This window comes from Abramis brama (genome assembly GCF_963993115.1).
Source record: "Abramis brama genome assembly, chromosome: 20".
Taxonomy (NCBI): domain Eukaryota; kingdom Metazoa; phylum Chordata; class Actinopteri; order Cypriniformes; family Leuciscidae; genus Abramis; species Abramis brama.
This window is the reverse complement of record NC_139982.1, coordinates 9,837,189-9,847,196: the sequence shown is the minus strand read 5'-3', so window position 1 is coordinate 9,847,196 and position 10,008 is coordinate 9,837,189. Positions and strand designations below refer to the sequence as shown.

At 36.5% G+C, this 10,008-nt stretch overlaps 1 protein-coding gene across 1 annotated transcript in view; it reads right to left on the bottom strand.

Annotated features, from left to right (window-relative positions):
- The window catches only part of wwox (WW domain containing oxidoreductase), a 239,394-nt gene that overhangs the window by 51,323 nt on the left and 178,063 nt on the right, over positions 1–10,008 (bottom strand). The window lies entirely within an intron of this gene.

The following is a 10,008-nucleotide window of genomic DNA, read 5'->3' as shown; positions in this document are numbered from 1 at the left end:
CGAAAATGAATCATTCATTTGAGTAACATCTTTTCAATGAATCAGGTGATCTGACTGGATTCATGAATTATACTGATTCAGTACTCAAGTTCAACTCTTTGTAACATTCATAAGTCCAGTTGAGAAGAAACAAATGATTCGGAAAAGTCCAACTCTTTGGCACATTCCTGGCATCACTTTGTGAATGCATCACTCTTTTGAGTCTGATCTTTTTAATGAATCTGGTAATCTGAACCAGTCTGAATTCATGAATTGCATTGATTCGGTTCTCAAGTTCAACTATTAAGAACATTCATGAGATCATAAGACAAGAAACAAAAGTATAATTTGTGAATAAAACATTCTTTTTAATAAGTTAATATAATAATATTTTGAATGAATCAGTAAATCTGATTAAAAAAAGAATTAGTTTTAAGAAATCATGTGTGTGTGCCAAAAATAAGATTTTATTTTTGTGAGAGCCATCCCTAACTATTAGAAGTCGCCTAACTAACTCTCCTAGTAAACATCATATCATCTACAACACTCATTTGAATCCACATTGTACAGTTCTGAATGTTTTGTTCTTCTCCTGTGGTCATCAACCTGTATGTGACTACAGGGACTTTAATACAGGACATAAGACATGGGAAGTATTTCTAAAGAGTGAACGCTGTGCAAATCTACACGCTGTATTCAGACGGCGCCATAAAGAGAGAGCGGAGAGAGAAGGAGAGTTTGAAAGAGAGAGCGAGTGTGAGACAACGAGGTAATAACAAATGTCCCATTGTGTGCGGCTGTGCTGTGATTTATGTAAGGTGTGGCTGGATGAGGGAGATAATGCCAAGCGAAATGCTTCATTTCATAAATCTATTCCAAAGGCCTCTGTTCTCCCCTACACACACACACACACACACCTCAGTCTCACCTGCTATTGACATCATAACAAGTGCTCTCTGTTCACTGCTAAGTAATGATGCAGTATCACAGGAACTAGGGCTCGAATCGGGCTCTCTGGGGCCCACACACACAAACACACAAACACACACACACACACAAACACACACACACACACACACACAAACACACACACACACACACAAACACACACACACACACACACACATTCTCACACATACACACTCTCTCAAACACACACACTCTCTTCACACACACACACACTCTTACACTCACACACACACACACACACACACACACACACACACACACACGCACACTCTCTCTCTCACACACACACACACACACACACACACATATACACACACACACACACACACATACATATACATACATTTGTGTGTATATATATACATGTACAGGGAAACTTGAATAAGCAAAAAGCCGCCACATAATCAACAAACACTCAATTACCCAGTGTCCTTTGCTCCCTCTGATATTAATAACACATGCTTCTGGCCTCCGCGCACCGCTACAGGCTATTAAACGCGTCGCTGCAGAGGAGAAACAGAACAAACAGGGAAAATAGCAACATGAGAGATGTGGAAATAATTCCAATCTCCATTCCAAAGCTAAATGCAGGTGATCCCAGACGCTGGGCAGGTGGGAAATTAGTTTGCTCCACCGAGACTTCAGGTAATGGAGGCGAATGAGATTCCCACACACACCCCAGCCAACATGAAATAATAATGTCTGGGAAATATAACAGGCTGAATTTCCATTTGCTCTGTTTAGAAGTGATGCATCTCTTTTGAGTGGCTCTACCACACCAGAAATGTGTTTGGGTGTGTTTTTCCCCAACAACAACTGAAGATCAAGGAGAGATTATACAGGATGAAATCTGGATCCATAGCCGGCAACAGGAAATACATAGTGCAGTTTTGTTTTTTTAGCGATAAATGTTTTAAGCCTTTTTTCTTAAAATCTTGAGATCAGGAATGAAGGTTCTGTCCTATTTCCTACATTCTCAAAATAATTGTTGTACAATCTTGTCTCTTTACTCTAGTTGTTTTCAACACAAATGGTGTCATCTGGTGTTTCATCATGCCAGAAGTAAGGATTTAACATGATGGACAGCAAAAGAAAGAATATTTATAAAAGCAGGAAAAGTGTTCGTTCAAACACCTGCTCCAATGGCCCACAGGAGTCCCTGAAGACAGAGAGATTCCTCTGGTGTGCATGTGGACATAAACTGGATCTTGAGGAAGAAAGAAAAAAGAAAAGAAAAAAGCGAAAGCAGAGCAAAACAAAGACAAAACAAAGCAAAGCAAAACAAACACAATATAAAAACAAAACAACACAAAAACACAAAAAGCAAAGGAAAGCAAATAAAAGCAAAGTCAAAGACAAAGCAAAGTAAAACAAACATATAAATCAAAGCAAAGCAAAGCAAAAAACAAACAAAGATAAAACAGCAATTTAAAACAAAACAAAAGCAAACAGCAAAGCAAATAAAAGCAAAACAAGTTAAAGACAAAGCAAAGTAAAATAAACAAATCAAACAAAGCAAATAAAAACAAAAACAAAAGCAAAGTAAAACAGCAAAACAAAATTAAAACAAAACAGACAAAACAAAGACAATGCAAATTAAATCAAATAAAAACAAAAACAAACAAAAAAACAAAGAAAAGAAAAGAAAAGAAAAAAACAAAGACATACCAAAGCAAACCAAATAAAGCAAAGCAAAGGCAAAACAAGAAAAAAAAAAATCAAATCAAACTGAAACAAAACCTTTATTATAGAGCTTTATTTTATCACTTATAAAATTAAGAATTACGAGTTAAATGGGCATTTTCCACTAACAGGATACGGGGACCTGAAACACCATTTTTTAAACAAATGATCAAGAGGTCAAAAGAAATACTATATGAGTCGCATTATATGAGGTTTGTCATTTTTGAAACACTGTTACAGTAATATGAGACGTTTTGCATTATAAACACGATTTAAAACCCTGATGTGTGTGATTCTGATATGTGTGATCAGCTACTGCACAAAAATATTTGGATTATTGTGAAAAGAGAATATAATTTGGGGAAACCACAGGGTGGATCCGAACCTGATTTTCCCATGTGAGCAAACCACGTGACTATAGCATTCATTCTAACCGCTACACCACAACTAGTTCTGATAATTAAGATATGCTTTAACTTCACTGTGCTTCATTACTATGATATATTACATTCTTGCAAACAACTTAACAATGTAAGGGGCCATTCAACAATTCTCGAGAAGAGTTTTCTTAAAAAGTAGAGTGCCGTGGCACGCTGCAAATGATGCAAACACATCCGTATGTTTACACAGAGGAACAATGGGAAGAAGTGTAGTGGAGTTTTCTCTGGAGCGTCTGCGAGTGTCCAGTCGTCTCTCTCGTGTGTGTCTCAGTGGAGGAGAGCCAGACGCCGTGTCTACAGGACCACAGTGGAGACGCCTCGCTCGCACTGGCTTTGTCTCGCTGGCGACAGGGTTCATCTGGGAGGAGACCAGTCCTGTCCTGAATAGAGCTCTTTCTCTGGGTCACTCTTTCTTCCACAACAAAACCTCCAGCAGAGTTACATCCCAGCACACGCATCTCCATACACCAGCGTAACACTGGCAAAAAAACACACCCTATTTCATTTCTATATCACTGTGAACAATTCATCCGTGCATATATACGCTTCAATCGTAATGTTTAACTGGAACCAGTAACTGACTGACGTACGCAGGACTTCTCCAATCACGTCGTCTGCTTAAACAAGCTCGAGTTCATCCATTTTCAAGCACAATACTCACATTTCAACCTCCAGTCAACAACTGATGCCAAGAACCAAGTCCACGCCATGCATTTATTTTTTCCTTTCGATAATCCGATACATGGCGCCAGATTTACTAAACAGTGCAAATAGAGCGCAATATCATAAAAGCACCGATGGGAGTGGAGAGTTTAGCGCGTGATCTACTGACGACCAGATCATTTCCATAATGATCAACGCAATCTACAAGAGCAGCGCGAGTTAGCTCTGGTTTAAGACATGCTCTTTTGGGGCGTTAAATAATGGTGCAAACACCAGTAAATTGACTAGCGCAAACTTTAGTAAATCACCTTGCATGATCATTTAAATAATCTTAAATATTCCCCTAAATCCCATAAATTATGAGTCTGAAAGGGACTGAACAAATGCATATGCAATAACATCAGCCGCAAAATGAACCCTGTCCACAGCTTTCAGCGCTAGTTTTTCAATGCGTGTCTTTAGTAAATCGTGACAGCAGTTTTGAATCAGCCGAGGAATAAGAGTCTTATCTAGACAAACCATCGCTCATTTTCTAAAAAAATAAACATTTATATACTTTTTAACCTCAAATGCTGGTCTTGCACTGGCTGTGATGCGACACACATCACGTAATCATGTTGAAAGTTCACGCGTGGCGAAGGCGGAAGTACCGACCCCGTGTTTACAAAGCAAACGTGCAAAGACTAAGTCAAACGCTGTTTTCAAATAAAATATAAAATAAAATGTAAAACAACAATGTCAGACGATTATGAAGTTTTTCGCCCTACCCTTTTTAACCCAAACATGCGTGACCTTTCAATGTGATGACGTAATGTGTGGCGCATCACAGAACTAGTGCAAGACCAGCATTTGTGGTTAAAAAGTAAATAAATGTTTATTTTTTTGTTATAAAATGAGCGATGGTTTGTCTAGATAAGTCTCTTATTCCTCGGCTGGATCGTGTCGAGACTTTGAAGCTGCACTGAAACTCACATCTGGACCTTCGACCCGTTGGACCCCATTGAAGACACTATATGGAGAAACATCCTGGAATGTTTTCCTCAAAAACCTTCATTTCTTTTCCACTGAAGAAAGAAAGACATGAACATCTTGGATGATTTTGGGATGAGTAAATTATCGAGAAATTTTAATTCTGAAGTGAACTAATCCTTTAAGACTACGATCTGTCTCTACTTCTGCTTCATCGCGACTTTTTATATTTTCTTATCCTTAACAAAAGTGCATATCTTAAACTTGATTCATTTATGCCTGCTGAGCTTCCACAATAAGTGTGGCCATTCTACTTCAGATGCATTTCTGTTTGTCACACATTAAGTGGGAAATATTCCTTTAACTCCCGGTGTGAGTCTCCACAGCGTGTCATGGAGTGGAGCTGAGAGAGCCGGGCCGCTGTACCGTACAGATCTGAGCCGCTCCTGAGCACACAGTCCACATCTAATTACCACCGCTTAATTAGTATCGGGATAAACCTCCACGGGGCTCCTGCAATCTTAATTCATATGCTGACAGGGAGGAACAAGTGTTAATGTGCTGTATTTATGTTAATACTCCCAAAGTGTATGTGTGTGAGTGTGTGTTGGGGTGTGAAGTTCATACCTGACGTACCTGAAATAGCTTCCTTCACAATTAAAGCTAATAAAAGAACATGTATGAGCATATTTGACACATTTAAATGCATTTAGAAGAGAAAATGATAATTCACCCAAAAAGGAAAATTCTGTCATCATTGACCTTGTGCCGTTCCAAACCTTTCGCTCATAATCGAAAAACAGATTCAGATATTTTTCATCAAATCTGAGAGATTTCTGTCCTTCTACTGAAAGACCATTCACTCAAAACTTTCAAGCATCAAAAAAGTTCATAACGATATTGTAAAAGTAATCCATATGTAATCCAAGTAGTAATCCAAGCTGTTTAAAGGATTAGTTCACTTTTAAAAAAACTTTTGCTGATAATTTACTCACCCCGATGTCATCCAAGATGTCCATGTCTTTCTTTCTTCGGTCGAAAAGAAATGAAGGTTTTTGATGAAAACATTTCTCCATATAATGGACTTCAATGGGCCCCAAACGGTTCAAGGTCCAAATGTCCAAATGTTTCAGTGCAGCTTCAAAGGGCTTTAAACGATACCAGAAGATGAATAAGGGTCTTATCTAGCGAAACGATCGGTCATTTCAAAAATAAATAAAAAAGTTTAAGTTTTATAAGCACAAATGCTTGCCTTGCTCTGTTCTGTGATGCGTTCGTGACGTCACGTAATACGCAATTACGTTGAAAAGGTCACGCTTGACGTAGGCGGAAGTACCGAGTCAGTGTTTACAAATGTGTGGAAGGAGGACCATATACACATATTCTAATGTCTTTGTGTCAGTTTATCGTTTAAAATGCCCATTTCGTGTGCGTATCCTGGGTGTTTTAATATTAAAAAGCCTAAAAGACTCGGTACTTCCGCCTACGTCAAGCGTGACCTTTTCAACGTAATTGCGTATTACGTGACGAACGCGCATCACAGAACAGAGCAAGGCAAGCATTTGTGCTTATAAAACTTAAACTTTTTTATTTATTTTTTAAATGGCCGATCGTTTCGCTAGATAAGACCCTTATTCATCGCCTGGTATCGTTTAAAGCCCTTTGAAGCTGCACTGAAACTGTCATTTGGACATTGAACCGTTTGGGGCCCATTGAAGTCCATTATATGGAGAAATGTTTTCATCAAAAACCTTCATTTCTTTTCGACCGAAGAAAGAAAGACATGAACATCTTGGATGACATGGGGGTGAGTAAATTATCAGCAAAAGTTTTTTTTAAAAGTGAACTAATCCTTTAAAGGGCTGATCACACACAACACATGTAAAATATGTAAACTGACAAGCCTCGTCTCACATGATACGGCTTACTGAAAACATAGTGCTTAAGATAAAAAATAAAATAAAAAACTGTCCCTTCACTTACGAAGTAAAAACATGTTCAGTATGAAGAGTCTGAATGAACAGATTATGTACCAGTGAGGTTTCTGATCAGTGTTTACCATATTTGATGTGCTATAGCGTTGATCGTTGTTAATATGTGAATAACATATTAATAACATACATATATATATATATATATATATATATATATATATATATATATATATATATATATATATATATATATATATACACACACACAAAATATGTAGTAGAACAAAAACAAAATGTCACTACATTCAGTGTGATACTAGTTTTAGAAACATTTTGTACGTTTGTCCTCTTATTTATTTGGCAACACCAAAAGACCAACCTCAAATCCTACAACTGCAATAACCCACAATTTAACAGTATATTTGCCTGTTATTTGAAAAAAGAAATATGTGGCTTTTCACAACTCTTGTTTTTAAAGAAATTAACCTTGCACTGGTGAAGTTTTTTTTTCTTCTTTTTTCCCCAGTTTGCCCTCTTGTTCAGGAAAATTAATGTCTATGTGCAGAATATAATCCATCACACACTGAAAGCAGAGGTCATTCAGGAAATGATAGCAGGTACGATTAGGTCTCTACCACAGACACATTCACACACACACACTGTACACAAACACATGTGTATGAACACACCACAAATCCAGGGAACTTCCTCACACTCCTTGCCTTGACTTTGCCAAGTGCACAGAGGAGAAAACTCTCAAGGTTTCCGTCAAGGAGTTTCTCACAGACAAAGTCAAATCCCAAACGTTCCCTAAAAAGAAAATACCGTGGCAGTACCATGGTGTAGTGATGGTAACATCATGGTACATTGATGTATATATACACCATGGTGCTGAATGATTACCATACTCATACACAACAGTATTTGCATGATACTCCATAGTTTTCTCACCGATCTCACACATACACACAGCGTTAAAACATAAAACATTTCCATAATGTAGATTTATCCCGCTCATGGGTCTATAGGGAATCAGTAAAGCTATTCAAGGGCAAAGTATTTACACACACACACACACACACTCATCTGGTCAATACCAAATCAAAGTGTATTGGGCCACCCCGGCACAGAGATCACACATTAATCCCATGCATTAATTATTGACACTAAATTTAATTTGAAAAGCAAACGTACACAAATCCACCGGTCAGATTTTAATAATGCAAACAGGCAATGCAGGGCATAATCATATTGCTATTGATTAATATACAACAACTAAGGGTAGTCAGGCATGCATGATAACCCATAAACATATCAGAGACTACATCAGTGAACGCACTGGATTATGGGTAGAACACGTGTATGATCCTCTAAAGCGCCTGTTCTTAAAGACTCATGATGTTAGTGATGTTTATGCGAAGGAACAATGAAAATGTTACAGATAACGTAAACAAACAACACAAAAAATACAACACTACTGGTGATTAAATAAAAAGGCAATGAAACATTACTGATGATTACAAAAACAAATAACGAAACAATGTTGCGAATGATTATGTAAAGAAACAACAGAATAAATCACTTCTTTTCGTAGTCATTAGTAATCTTGCGTTTTGTTCTGCTGTTCATTTGTGTAAAAGTGTTTGTTCTATTGTTTGTTTACATCAATTGTTCTTCAGTTACAGAAAAATAAATAAAATACAATGTTACTGATGATAATGTAAACAAACAATAGAGCAGAACAATGTTACTGATGAACAACATGTGACTGTCTATACAATGTTACAGTAACAGTGTTTTGTTCAATTGCTTCTTTACGTAATCATTAGTAACACTGTGTTTGATCTATCATTTGTTTCACTGTCAGTAACACTTTGTTTTGATCTTTTATTAATGTACGTAATTGTCAGTAACATGTTTCTACTAATGTTCGTTTACGTAATGTTTTACATCAGTTGTTTAACAATTTAAACAAACAATAGAACAAAATGTTCCTGACAATTACACAAGTGAACATTATAACAAACAAAATGGTACAATTTTTTATGCAAAGAAACAACAAAATAAAACACTATGATAGTTTTTTTTTATATTGTTTATTTACACAATCATCTATAACAGTGTTTTGCTCTATTGTTTCTTCACGTATTCATTAGTAACACGTTTTGTTTGTTTCATTGTCAGTAACATTGTTTTGTCCTGTGTCTATTTATTTAATAGTAAGTAATGTGTTTGTTTGTGCAATAGTTTACATCAGATTAACAATTGTACTGGCAATTATACAAACGGACAAAATGTAGCAGACGATTATGTAAACAAACATTAGAAAAAAATGTTACTGACAATTACACAAGCGAACAATAGAACAAACACAACGTTACTAATGATGATTACGTAAATACATTATGAAACATAACACTATGATCTAGTTTTATTGTTTATTTACACAATCATCTCAACAGTGTTTTGATCTATTGTTTCTTTACGTAATCATTAGTAACATGTTTTATTGTCTATTGTTCGTTTCATTGTAAGTAACATTGTATTTTGTCTTGCACTCGTTTATGTAATTGTCATTGTTCATCTACATGATGATGTTTAACTTATCTGATTTAAATGATCAGGGTTTTTTTTTTTTACTGACAATTACATAAAAAACAATAGAACAAACACAGTTACGGATAATGTAACAAAACAACACAACAAAACACTGTTACAGTTTTGTTGTACTGATAACTTGCACAACCATTTACATAGTGTTTTGTCCTATCGTTTATTTACATAATTATTGGTAACTGTGTTGACAGTAACATTGTTTTGCTATGTTATTCATTCACATAAATCACATTTCCGTTTCCATAATCATCAGTAATGTAATTGTTCTATTGTTTGTTTACTGTTCAACAGTGATAATGTAGAGTAAACGAACAGCAGAAGATGTTACTGACGATTATCTAAACAAATAATAGAACGAAACAATGTTACTGACGATAACGCGAACAACAGAACAAGCGAAATGTTACAAATCATTATGTAAACAAACAAAAGAACAAAGTGTGATGACAGAGGTGAAAATGAAGCTATGTCTTACACACAGTCCCCTAAAAATACCTCCATTTATCTAATGTGGGACAGAGGTACGGACCTGTAAAGAACGCCCTTCAATGAAAAGAGACAGAGATGGAGAGAGTGTGAAAAAGAGCAAGATGGCTGGAGATCATCTTTAACACTTAACAATGACCGGAGCAGAGGCAGTTTACCTTCTGCCACAGGCTGTTATGAATAGAGGCCATCAGTCTGTCGCTCAAGAAAGAGCGAGAGAGGGAGACATCTCAGCCCGCTGATTTATGAAAATAATGAAATATGTATGG